This window comes from Cyprinodon variegatus, unplaced genomic scaffold (assembly GCF_000732505.1).
Source record: "Cyprinodon variegatus isolate N-32 unplaced genomic scaffold, C_variegatus-1.0 Scaffold911, whole genome shotgun sequence".
In the NCBI taxonomy this organism is placed as follows: Eukaryota; Metazoa; Chordata; class Actinopteri; order Cyprinodontiformes; family Cyprinodontidae; genus Cyprinodon; species Cyprinodon variegatus.
In genome coordinates, this window is record NW_015151364.1 from 314,520 (window position 1) to 326,644 (window position 12,125).

Here is a 12,125-nt window from a genome sequence, read left to right on the forward strand (position 1 = left end):
CCTTTCAGTGCAATATTGTCTATGAGCTCATGCTGGTATTCAGGTTATTTACTCTGTAAAATGCGAGATCTTTTTGACATATTACTATGTGCATCATCCATTTTAAACTTGTGCTGTATATCAATAGATAGATATTATGCTGTGTGTCATCCTCTAACATACAAAAGTAAAATGAATGGTTGTGTTACTCTGACTATAATCCTAGTGAGTTGGACTCTTTCAGCTTCGCTTGCTATAGCAATTAATGTCCGTGGAAAAGGTGAAGAAAATCTCAACTGTGAGATTTTTGTTGCAACAAAAGAGTCAAGCCCTGGACCAATTTTTGCATTTTACATTCCAGCAATTATCATTTTAACAATCTATCTTAAAATTTTGACAGTAGCAAAGGGGCAGGCAAGGCGAATACAAAACACTTTAAAATCTGAGGCAGCTCTCAGTAAGATGGAGAAAAAAGCCAACATAACTCTGACTATAGTTCTGGGAGTCTTCCTCATATGTTGGACTCCTTTCTTTGTATCACAGGGTTTATACAGTATGGGCAGGCTCACAATACCAGTTGTGGTGATTGAAGCATTTAAATGGATTGGATGGTCTAATTCTATGTTAAATCCTTTGGTTTATGCTTTCTTCTACAGGTGGTTCAGACATGCTTTTACAATAATAATTTCTGGTAAAATATTTCAAGGGAATTTTACTAGTGCAAACCTGTGTCATAGTTAAACATTTATATGTTCTGACTAATGTGTTTTTTTTCCCCAGTTATTTCTACCCAAACATTTATTGTATCATAAATACATCCATCCATCAATTTTCCGTCACACTTATCTGGTGCTGGTGCCTATCTCCAGCTGTCAATGGGCGAGAAGCGGGGTACACCTTGGACAGGTCGTCAGTCCATCGCAGGCCGGCATCATACATGTAGCGTGTAAAATTAAAATATGTGATATAGTAATATAAATATATACTATATCACATAGAGTTTCTAAGTTGCTTCTTTTATGTCTTTTGAAATTGTCTAAATAAATAAAAAATGTAGGGAACATGTGTTTTTCCCTCAAAGTATACAAGATTAAATTGTGCCATGTTTATCTAAAATATTCCTAAAATCATTGTTCATAATTTTTCTACTAACATATTTTTACAATGTTTTTCTTTTATATGTCAGAAACTTTTCACTAATCTGCTATTGCTTACACAGCCCTTTTAATTATCCAACAAAAAATCTCAGTCATAACTCTTAAGTTAATATTTGCATTTCTTTGTTCAGTGTTTATTGCAGGGCAGCATGGATAATGTATACAACAGCTATGTGTTTAGTTTTTTCTTTATTTGTATATTATCAGTTCCTAATTAAGATATGTTTTTTTTTAAGTCAAAACTACATTTATTTACCAAGTATTTAAGGGTGGAGCTGTTTAGTTACCCTAGTTTCCCTTTTGGCAAACAGACAGAGGGTCAGGAAATAGGGGTAACAGATGGGTTGCCAGTTTTGCTGCCGCTCAACCTGTCTCTGGTGTTGTAAGGGCATGGTGACGCATATTGTAAAGCAGCCTTATCTCTGTCAGGCTGCCCTTGGGCAGCTGAGGCTATGATGAAGCATGCCACCAGAAGCTTGTAAATGTGTGAATAATTGTGAATATAATGTAAAGCGCTTCAGGGTCTTGCTAAAGTGCTTTAGTAGAGCATACCTTTAAATCAGGACATATCCTGAATTAATGTTGGAGCTTTTTAATCTCTGACTTCCTGTAACATTTCTGCACATGCATCTTTCAATCTTATACTGCTATACTTAGACAACTTGTATTGTCCTTTTGTATACACAGAGTGTATACAAAACAACATTTTGTTTTGTATAGCTTTTAAAACATTTCTATTCCATAAAGATAGATATAGATCCTAAAGATATTTTCTCTAAAGTCAAAATGATCACATTTTCTCCTGTAGAAATGTCTGACATATGGACTTTACACTTTGCAGTGCTTGCTCTCTTGTATCATTGTTAATAACCACTTCATCAAATGCAGCAATGAAGCACTGTCCTGGCATGATAAAGGAGGAATGAGCCAGCTTGGTGAGTTAAAATAAACTTTAATTTATAAAAAAGAAAGCCTATTGTAGATATATTTACAGTACATGGGCATAAGGAACAGACGGTTGATAAGACTTAAAATGTTTCATGTGAACATATCAGTCATGATATTTGAATCAGATTAGGCAGAATTGAAATGATATTGCAATCCTAATCAGAGTGGTGTGTTTGCTTACTGTTAGCCCAATCACAAATATCAACACTTCTCAGGGTAAAGATTTTCTAAATGAGGCAAGCTGACCTGAGAAGTCATGACCACATGCCATCAAGATCACATATTTAAGCTTTGAGTGGCTAGATCCTATGGCTAGATGCTGCCGGGATATCCCGATTGGCATGTTTACATTTCAAATTTTTTGCCTGATCATTCCTTTCATTCAAATTACTGACGTCCATATAAACAGTAAAATCTCATTATTTCTTTTGTTGTTTTTTTTATTTAAACACAAAGGTAATGTTTGGAAGGCCGAAATAATTAATCTGTGATGGTTAAATGAAGCAGACAAGTCAATAAAGCAAAAGAGAGCAGGTAGGGGAAATGATTTAGATGAGAGAAAGAGCAGGTGGATCCAATAAACTAATAATGTGATGGAAGTGATTAAGGCCTGGTCCACATGAAAATTTACTCAGGATATTTACACAAATGGCTTGCAAAAAAAGTTGCATCTACACAAGTGTATTCATGTCGGGCCCTTCGTTGGGCATCGCCACAGAATCACACTCAAACCCCTGATAAAAACACTGGACATGCTTAAGCAGCTCATGCAATACACGCCAGCATAGCGGTGAAGAGGCAGATGTGGGTTAAGCTATAATGTTATCCTTAAAAAAAGAGGAGGCCTGCATGTACACACTTTAACATGAAACCGTTCTCTGATTTTTCTACTGTAGGACCCAGTTTTAAAAATGGTAATCTATGGTCTCCAAACAGCTCTATTTGGGTACACAGCTTAAAACAGTAAAATATCTTTGCAGTTACACTGAATCTAGTCTCTGTGTGGGTAGGACCTAAAAGAGGAACTGAAGGTACTAATAAAACTAAATAGTTAGAAAAACACAAACAATAAGAGCAACTTGCACAAGATCCAATGTAAGAAGGATTACAAGAATAACTATAATGCTAAAACATAAAAAAATACACTAAAAAGAAAAAAAATCTTAAAAATATGAGCATAGAGAAAAATAACAGTGAGAAAGTGAAAACAGAAAAGAAATAAAAATCCAATAATTATTATTATATATTATTTTAATATGGAACAGAACAATTACCTACCAGAAAAAAAGTCTGGTAGGTAAAGTCTTCTTTTACAGGATAGGTGGCGAATCTAGCTCCTTCTGGCGTCTCCTACACTGTCCTTTTGACATCAGGAATCCACTGTACAGTTTTTTTCAAACACGACAGCTAAAAAAAGGTGAGAACACATCAGTCTAGTTTGATCCATTCTTCTTTGCCTGACGTTTCCTTTTGGACTGAACTTTAGATGTCAGGAAGTTCAGGGCCTGTGTCTTGCACATTTGAGATACGTCTCTGCTTTAACAAAGCTAAATTTAATAATTAGGTCCTTTGCAGGACAGTGGAGAGGTTTGCTTTAACTGAGGAAGTAATTAATTTGTTTGAGTCAGGTGTGTATGATCAAGTAGATATCTAAAAGTTGCAGGAGGACTTGAGGACTTGAGTTTGACATTCCAGCTATAGGACAATAGTTCTCAAACCTGCTTTTCAAGTACGACTGCCCTGAAAGTTTTTCAGTATCAGCAAGCCTAATTAAAGGATTGCATAACATCCCCAGCAGCAATCAATTCTACTGAAGCCTGTTCCTCATTCTTGTACAGGTGTTTGGCAGAAATAACAAATGAAAACACGTACTGCAGTGAACTTTGAGGACCAGGAAATGAGAAACTGTGCTCTAGGACATTCCACAGATATTTCTTAACACAAAACGTGGGAACTTTTGTTCTTAAGCAGGTTTCTTTATCTGCTATTATTTATTTCATGTTTGACAACCCTATTTAACTCCCATCACCTATTGAAATCATTTGTTTTTTTTATGTGTGTATTATGCCTTTTTTTTAGTTTATTACTTTTATATTATGAACACTTTAGTTAGCCAGCCTTTTTTTTAAATTGGTTTATAAATACAATTTTATTTTATTATGTGTAAAACACTCTCTCCATCCTGTTGACATAAATGTCAGTCAGAAGACATGATGCTCCTGAAGTATTTACTGTTTAAGAGTAAGTTGAAACATTAACAAGCTAATATTTATCAGCTGCAAAAAGGAAACCAAAATATGAACATCAGGTTTTTAAATGCAACATTTTATTAGGTAGAATTATATAATTCTTTCATGGCTTGTTTAAAGGCCTTTTTTTAAGCAATGCATTTAATTAAGTTTACTTCTTTAGGGATCCTAAAATGGTAATTAAAACATTAACGTTTCCTTTTATATTTCACTTTCTGGCAAATATTGAAAAACAAAAATAAAGGACTGAGACACAAAGTAAAAAAAAATACAATATGATTAGCACAGAAAAGTAAATTGGTGTGTAACACCAGGGAACATCTCACCTTGGATACCAAAGACACTAACAGTTGCGCCAATGATCACATGTTGCTGCAATAATAAATATCAATGTAAATGTGCTGCTCCATCAGGAAAAAAGAAAAAATCAAAAAAAACCGGTCTTCAAAGCTAAAGAAAAAAAAAAAATAAAAAATCTTTCGCAAAAAAAAAAATAAAAAAAAAACAGAGATATATGTGGTAAAATTAAAGTTTGTCTTGTTTCTTTCCAACACAATTAATGACATGGTTAAAGACCATCATCTCTGTAATGAATCGGCACAGCTGCATGGACAAACTGTGACGTCTTATGTACTAGATGTAGTGGTTGTTTCTTTGTCACTTCTGATAATATGTGGGAATCTTCTTGTAATCATCTCTGTCATTTACTTCAAACAGCTGCACACTCCAACAAACTTCCTCATCCTCTCTTTGGCTGTGACTGACCTGCTTGTTGGAGCTTTAATTTTGCCTTTCAGTGCAATATTGTCTATGAGCTCATGCTGGTATACAGGTTATTTACTCTGTAAAATGCGAGGTCTGTTTGACATATTACTGTGTGCATCATCTATTTTAAACTTGTGCTGTATATCAATAGATAGATATTACGCAGTCTGTCATCCTCTGACATATAAAAGTAAAATTAATATTTGTGTCACCCTTACTATGATCCTAGTGAGTTGGACTTTCCCAGCTCTATTTTCAATCAGCATCTCATTTCGTGGGGAAGAAAATTATACTTGGAGGTGCAAAATATTTGTAGCGACAAAAGATTCCAGCCCTGGAACAACTTTGGCCTTTTACATTCCTGCCATGACAATTTTAGCAATATATCTTAAGATTTTGATGGTGGCAAAGCAGCAGGCAAGGCGCATACAAAACACTTTAAAGTCTAGAGGAGCTCTTTTTAAGATGGAGAAAAAAGCCAACATAACTCTGGCTGTAGTGTTGGGAGTCTTCCTCTTATGTTGGACTCCTTACCATTTATCTGTGACTTTATACAGTATGGTAAATTTCACAGTACCAGTTGTGGTGATTGAAGCATTTAAATGGCTTGGATGGTCCAATTCTATGTTAAATCCTTTGGTTTATGCTTTCTTCTACAGATGGTTCAGACATGCTGTTAAAATCATAATTTCTGGTAAAATATGTCAAGGAGATTTTTCCAGTATAAAGCTGTGATAACAATAAATTTTTTGTTCTGATTAAGATTTTTTCTGTTATTTCTACCCAAACAATTATGGTACAATGCATGTAGTACATTTAGAGTTAAACCAAAGACATTAAAGAGGATTACTTAATTTATTACAATACAGTTTTAACTTCAAGAAATGTTTACAGCTCTAAGTTTATTCGTTTGTCTTTTAGAATTCGCTTAATAAAAAAAGAAAAATAAAGAGAATGTGCTCTTTCTCCAATTTGCACAAGACAATATTATTATTATTATTAAAACTGGTTATTATTCGCCTAACACCAATTTGTACAATCCTTTCCTTTGGTCTTTAAAGAAACTGAATACTTGTTGAACTTTGATGGGAAATCTTAGTAATAATCCAGAGCCAAAATGTGCCTTTCTTTAATATTTTTTATGTTATTGAAAATTTTTTGATTTCTTTAACGGAGGACAGTACAATTACACTATTGACCCTTTTGGTTAAAAGTCCCCCAGGAGGTATGAGATCATACTGTTACCAGTGGGTTGCCAGTTTGCCAATCTGATCAAACTGCCTCTGCCCCTGGGCAAGACACCAAACTGGCCTTTCTTCCTGTTGTTGTTCAAGGGGCCCAGGGACTGAGATTTTAATTTATAGTAGCCTTACCTCTGTCAGTGTGCCCAAGGGTCAGCTGTGGCTACGATTAACATGCCACCACAGCATGTGAGCGTGCTTAAAAGGGTCTGTGAGTGTAAATAGCAATTTGGGGTCTTTGGACTTGCTAGAGTGCCATCGCAATTCACTACAATGAATTTGGGTAAATTTTAAATCAGGACAGCTTCAAACTTAAAATTAGAGCTTTTCACTGTCTGACTTTCTGTAAACTTTCTGAACAGTTTATTCTCCCTTGCTGTTCATATTTTCTGTAAACCTCCAGATCCATAATGTCCATCCTTTCTCCTGTAGAAATATCTGACATAAGCATGGACTTTACAGTTGGTAGCACTTGCTGTTTCATATAACGTTCAGTCACAGGTTCGACTACTGCAGCTTTAAAGCACTGCACCAAGGTTAAAAGGCTGCTTCTTTTTTTTTCATTCTTTATGAGATTTGAACTTTTATCGATAGTGGTTATACTTAAAATATACACACATGCATACTTCTCAAAAATGTTTGGAATTAATTCCAATTCCCTTTTTCTAAAATAAACCCTTCCCAGGGCTGCCACCTTATCGTGGTGTAGGGGTTTGAGTGTCCCAATGACCTTAGGAGCTATGCTGTCTGGGGGGCTCTATGCCCCTAGTAGGGTCACCCAAGGCAGGTAGTTCCTAGATGAGGGACCAGACAATGAGCAGCCTAAAGACCTCTTATGATGAGCAAGACAAATGTAACTAGTTTTCCGTCGCCCGGACAAGGGTCACTGGGGCCCCACTCTGGAGCCAGGCCTGGAGATGGGACACGGTTTACCCATGGAGCCCAGCTGGGAACAGCCCTGAAGGAAACATGTGTCCCACTTCCAATGGGTTCACCACCTGTAAGAGGGGCCAAAGGGCTCGGGTGCAATGTGTGATGGGTGGCAGTCGAGGTTGTGGACCTTGGTGTTCTGATCCTCGGCTGAAGAAGCTGGCTCTTGGGACGTGGAATATCACCTCTCTGGTGGGGAAGGAGTTAGTGCATGAGGTTGAAAGGTTCCGGCTAAGGATAGCTGAACTTACCTCGATGCATGGCTCTGGCTCTGTAAGCAGTGTTCCACTCTGGAGTTGCCCCTGGTGAGAGGTGCCAAGCAGGAGTGGACAAAATTGCTGCCCCTGACAACACTGACAATGGGTCTGAGTTGTGTTCCTTCCTTGTGTATTTTTGGGCCGTTCATATAAGCATGGAATGTCATTCCCTGGATACAATCTAAAATAAGCTGAATGGTTAATTACCTTTTGTTTTTTTAAGTTTCTTGAGGTAGTCCATGATATTCTTTTTGCAGGTGTTGGTTGGATCTCTTTTCAAAAAATCATATGTGTTGGTGTCACTCAGTACAGTGAGAATTTTTTCCTGGTGGTCGGAAGTGTTGACGACCACGGTGCATCTTCCTTTGTCTGCTGGTAATATTGTGATGCTTTGGTCCTGGCTAAGGAATGTCATGGCTTTCCTTTCCTGTGGGTAGCTGTTATTTTCATTCTGAGTTGCTCTGCCTCGGTTTCAGGCANTTCTAGGGGTCGGTCGTTAAAGGGGGGATTGCCATTAAGGGGGGGGATTGTCTCCCAAGGCAGATAGTTCCTAGATGAGGGACCAGACAATGAGCAGCCTAAAGACCTCTTAAGATGAGAAAGACAAGGGTCACTGGGGCCCAACTCTGGAGCCAGGCCTGGAGATGGGACACGCTGGCGAGCGACTGGTGCCCGGGTTTACCCATGGAGCCCAGCTGGGCCCAGCCCTAAGAGGAAACATGTGTCCCACTTCCAATGGGTTCACCACCTGTAAGAGGGATCAAAGGGCTCGGGTGCAATGTGTGATGGGTGGCAGTCGAGGGTGGGGACCTTGGCGTTCTGATCCTCGGCTGAAGAAGCTGGCTCTTGGGACCTGGAATATCACCTCTCTGGTGGGGAAGGAGTTAGTGCATGAGGTTGAAAGGTTCCGGCTAGAGATAGCTGAACTTACCTCGACGCATGGCTCTGGCTCTGGAAGCAGTGTTCCACTCTGGAGTTGCCCCTGGTGAGAGGTGCCAAGCAGGAGTGGACAAAATTGCTGCCCCTCATCTTGGTGCCTGTACATTGGGTTTCACCCTGGTGAATGAGAGGGTGTTCTACCTACCGTGGAGTGAAGTAAACATCTTAAGTTATCAGAACATAATATGAATTCCCAGATTGCTGGGAATTGAATATAAAAGTTATTCACAACACTGACAATGGGTCTGAGTTGTGTTCCTTCCTTGTGTATTTTTGGGCCGTTCATATAAGCATGGAATGTCATCCCCTGGATACAATCTAAAATATGCTGAATGGTTAATTACCTTTTCTTTTTCAACTTTCTTGAGGTAGTCCATGATTTTCTTTTTGCAGGCGTTGGTTGGATCTCTGTTCAAAAAATCATATGTGTTGGTGTCACTCAGTACAGTGAGAATTTTTTCCTGGTAGTTGGAAGTGTTGACGACCACGGTACATCTTTCTTTGTCTGCTGGTAATATTGTGATGGTTTGGTCCTGGCTAAGGGATGTCATGGCTTTCCTTTCCTGTGGGTAGCTGTTATTTTCATTCTGAGTTGCTCTGCCTCGGTTTCAGGCAAGATGTTGTTCAGTGGCAGTGATCGGCTCCATTCAGTGGAAGTAATCAGGTCTGAGTCCATCACTACAAAAAGAGTTCAGCCATAACCAGTAGTTTCTTGCAGTAGTAGCTGAAGCTGAGAGCTAACTCTGGATCTCTCCCCCTCTGGTGCATAAATATGACCTCAGTTTTGTTTTTATTCATTTGGAGAAAATGATGGTGCATCAACATATTGATCTGTTCCATGCATCTAGTCAGTGGTTTNAAATCTATTTGATATCAGCATATGAAAATATATTTGAGTATATTATTTGTGTCATAAATGGATAATATAACTGCTATTATCAATGACTTCTTATTTTTGTCCAGCTTTAACATCGGTATCGATATCGGTTATCGGCTACATGAGTTTTAAAATATCGGCATATCGGATATCGGCCAAAATCCCAATATCGTGCATCCCTAATATATATATATATTGATATGTGTTTATTTTTTCATGTGTTTTTGTACTATACACAATCTTTTTATGTTGTTTTTCAAATTTTTACCTTTAATGGCATCTTGCTTTAACTCTTTGTACACTATATAAGCTACTGGAGCCAGAATCTCCCTGAAGGAGTAATCCCAAGGGATAAATAAACTTGTTTTTAAGTCTAAGTCTATGTTGTTCAGAGGACAGAGGGCTGACTTTTTAATTTGTCTTTACTCCCTTTTCCACCAAAAGTCATGGGATGTACAGCCCCAGGATTTGTATCATCGAAGTAAAGGCCTCAGTATACCAGTTGTGTACAATTTTTCAATCTAAGATGCAATTTTTTCAAATAAAAACATGCACTGCAGTGAAACTTGAGGACAAGGAAACAGAGGTGTCAAGTAATGAAGTACAAATACTGCATTACTGTGTTGTGGTTCCAGTTTGTGGGGGTAGTTTTCTGTTCTTTTTCAGTTTCACCGTTCATCCATCAGATGGTGCAATTGGTTCACTCTGTCCTGGGGGGCTTCCTTTCTCGTCTCAATTACCCACACCTGCAGCTAATTGGTCATCACCTCTGAGGAGTATTTGAGCAGCTGACTGTCACCACCTCGTCGCCAGAGTGTTTGTCAGTTTTGGGAAATCTACAGATCCTCTGAGCTTAATCTGGTCCTTCAAGCCCTGGAAGGATTCCTCTCGTGACGCTGAGAGTCTCACTGCTCACCTTATCTGAACGCTTACCTCTTCCAGAAACCCAGTTGACAGTCTGCTCTGCTGTTGCTCTGTTTCCTCCATAAGTCTTCCTGTCCGACCTCCAACGACTCCTCCACCAACAACCAGCCTAGGCCTCCACAAACGGGAACCCCAGACCGTCTTCACACTCAAACTCTGAGTCCATGCAACATCTGAGTTTCAGTCATCAGCCTTTTCTCCCACCAACCTTGAACTCACCAAGTCACTCTCTCCTTTGTGTAGTCGCTCCAGGTTTCCTGGTCGCTGGAACAGCCCCAAGCTGAGATACCTGTTTTCTGTCACCGTGTTTTTGTATCTGAAAAATAAACTTTTTAACTCTGAACCTCTCTCTGTGAATGTTTCTGCATGTGGGCAAAAAATATAAGAACCATCATGACATACTGTACTTAAGTATACTTTTTAGGTATCTATACTTTACACCATTACTTATTTTTCTTCTGACATCTACTCATTACATTTTCGCACAAGTATCTGTACTTTCTATTCCTTACATTTTTAAAACAAACGTTACTTGTTACATTTGGCTTCGGTTTAATGTTTATAAATATTTATTTCACGTCATGTGCTCCATCCAATGCAGATCATTGGCTCCATCCATATCTAGTGAAAACTAGTGTAACTGGACGAGTCATATAACGCAAACACTCATTGGTTAGCTAAAGGAAATCATCAGAAGCAAGCAGGTGTTCTTCAAACTGTAAACATGAATTGTCTATGCCATGCTGCAATGTTGGATTCAGAAAAAGATGTTGAAATGTCTGAAAGGTCAGACACAGGCGAAAGCGTATCGGGAGATGGAGGTGGAGCCAACAAGACCTCCCTCATCCTTGGCCCTAGCTCAAATAATTTTTTGAAACAGTCGAAAAATTGAGCTTTCAATTGATGTAGTGGCATCTGGCTAGTTTAAAAAAAAAAGTTACTTTATACTTTTATATTTTAAGTAGCTTTTGGAGCACATACTTCTTCACTTTTACTTGAGTAAAGTGGTCAAGTTGATACTTTAACTTTTACCAGAGTGTTTTTTAACTGCAGTATCTATACTTCTACTTCAGTAATAAATGTGTGTACTTTTGAGAACACTGCCAGGAAATGAGAAACAGTGTTCTAGCACATTCTATAGACATGTCTTAGTACTAAACGTGGGGAGTCTCGTTCTTAAGCAGGTTCCAGTATCTGCTATTATTTATTTCATGTTTGAAAACCTACTTTAACTCCATCATCTATTGAAATCAGTAGTTTTCTTAATGTGTGTATTAAGCCTATTTTGAATGTATTATATTCATGTTACGATCACTTTATTTAGTGAACATTTTATTATATGTAAAACACTCTCTCCATCCTGTTGACATAAATGTCAGTCAGAACACATGATTCTCCTATATTTACAGTTTAAGAGTAAGTTGAAACATCAACAAACTAATATGTATCAACTGCAAAAAGGAAACCAATAAATGAACATTAAGTTTTTAAAGACTATATTTTATTAGATAAAAATTTGTGATGCTTTCATATCTTATTTTTAAGAAAATCTTTTTTCAAGCAATGCTTTTATTGGAGTTCACTTCTTTAGGGATCCTAAAATGGTAATTAAAACATTAATGTTTCTTTTTATATTTCTCTTTCTGGCAAATATTGAGAAACAAAAATAAACAAATGAGAAACAAAGCAAAAAGGTACAATATTATTAGCACAGAAAAGTAAATTGGTGTGTAACACCAGGGAACATCTCACCTTGGATACCAAAGACACTAACAGTTGCGCCAATGATCACATGTTGCTGCAATAATAAATATCAATGTAAATGTGCTGCTCCATCAGGAACAGAGTAAAGATTCACA